This window comes from Colobus angolensis, unplaced genomic scaffold (assembly GCF_000951035.1).
Source record: "Colobus angolensis palliatus isolate OR3802 unplaced genomic scaffold, Cang.pa_1.0 Scaffold184, whole genome shotgun sequence".
In the NCBI taxonomy this organism is placed as follows: Eukaryota; Metazoa; Chordata; class Mammalia; order Primates; family Cercopithecidae; genus Colobus; species Colobus angolensis.
Window position 1 is genome coordinate 4,582,129 of NW_012114977.1, and position 1,880 is coordinate 4,584,008.

Below are 1,880 nucleotides of genomic sequence, written 5' to 3' on the forward strand. Positions count from 1 at the left end.
TTTGTATTTTTAGTAGAGACGGGGTTTCACCATGTTATCCAGGATGGTCTCGATCTCCTGACCTTCTGATCCGCCCACCTCGGCCTTTCAAAGTGCTGGGATTACAAGCGTGAGCCACCATGCCCAGCCAGCAAAATAAACTTTCTAAATTAACTGAGACCTGTCTCAGATTTTCTGGGTCCATATTTAATAACCATAAAGGGATTCTGAGTGGACATGCTCCTCACCTTTGACAAGCTAGATTTGACAAGCTCCTATTGGTGCTTGGTACCAACATGAGCTTACTTTATGGCTCAAATCAATGGGACAATTTGCTGAGATCTGAGAGCAACGCACCCTCCACCACCACTCCCCTGCCCCCCACCCACGTCCCACCAAGAGAATTACCCAAATTTGGTCGAAATCTAAAGTTTATTTTATTTTGCTGTTGTACAACTCTTTTTTTTTTTTTTTTTTGGAGTTTTACTTGCTTCCAACAAGAAAGGCAAGTTTTCCTTTTCCTTGCTTCCATGATGATGGAAGATAGGTAACTCTGTTATGGAGTTTGAGCTCACTTCCAACAGGGAAGGTGAGTTTGTTGTTGTTGTTGTTGTTGTTTTGTTTGTTTTTCTGCTTCAAGGATGATAGAGAGTGGTCTACAGCCTGAGATCCATCCCTAGGTAAGCAAGCGAATTGGGGTTTATCTTGGCTAAAGTTAAGATTAACAACCAGCTGGTCTGTATTTCCCCTTGCCATTAGAGCGCTCAGGAATTATACAAGTTATGAGATTGTTTGTTTTGCTTAACTTTTTTGTTGTTGATGTTTGTTTGTTTCTGTTTTTGTTGTTTCATACTTTTCTCCCATTGGGTTTGACCAACTCTATCCAACTCGATCAAATCCAAAGGAAAGTTCCAAATTATGGGGAACAACGCCTCTAAAATGGCTAAATTCCCATACACAAAAAAAGGTTAGGTATAGTGAGGGGAGAAAAACGGTCAGCAAAAGAAAAAAAATTTTTTATTTTGACTACCTAACGGATTTTATTTACATAACAAGGCCACCCTTTTGCTAGCCAGGCCAAACTGAAAGCAATGGCTGTCCCCGACTCTGCAGTTCAATAGCTAAGTTTCTGCCTTTTGTTCCCCCTTATTCATGACAGCCAAGGTTTTGTTCCTAAATCAAGTCCTTTCTGGTTTGATACTTGGTACTTCTTTCTTTTTTTTGAGATGGAGTTTCGCTCTTGTTGTCCAGGCTGGAGTGCAATGGTGTGATCTCGGCTCACCACAACCTCCGCCTCCTGGGTTCAAGCAGTTCTCCTACCTCAGCTTCCTGAGTAGCTGGGATTACAGGCATGAGCCACCACACCCGGCTAATTTTGCATTTCTTAGTAGAGACGGGGTTTCTCCATGTTGGTCAAGCTGGTCTTGAACTCCTGACCTCAGGTGATCCGCCAGCCTCGGCCTCCCAAAGTGCTGAGATTACAGGTGTGAGCCACCATGTCCGATTAATATTTGGTACTTCTGAAATAGCAGCAATTTGTCCTAGCTGAAATATAATAATAAAATTTTGAATTTTTGTTGTTGTTATTTTTGTTTTTGTTTTTTTTTTTAGATGGAGTCTCACTTTATCGCCCAGGCTGAAGCGCATTGGCACGATCTCAGCTCACTGCAACCTCCACCTCCCGGGTTCAAGCGATTCTCCTGTCTCAGCCTTCCGAGTAGCTGGGACTACAGGTGTGTGCCACCATGCCTGGCTATTTTTTTGTATTTTTAGTAGAGACGGGGTTTCACCCTGTTAGCCAGGATGGTCCTTGATCTCCTGACCTCGTGATCCGCCTGCCTCTGCCTCCCAAAGGGCCGGGATTACAGGCGTGAGTCACAGTGGCCGGCCACCCAATTTTT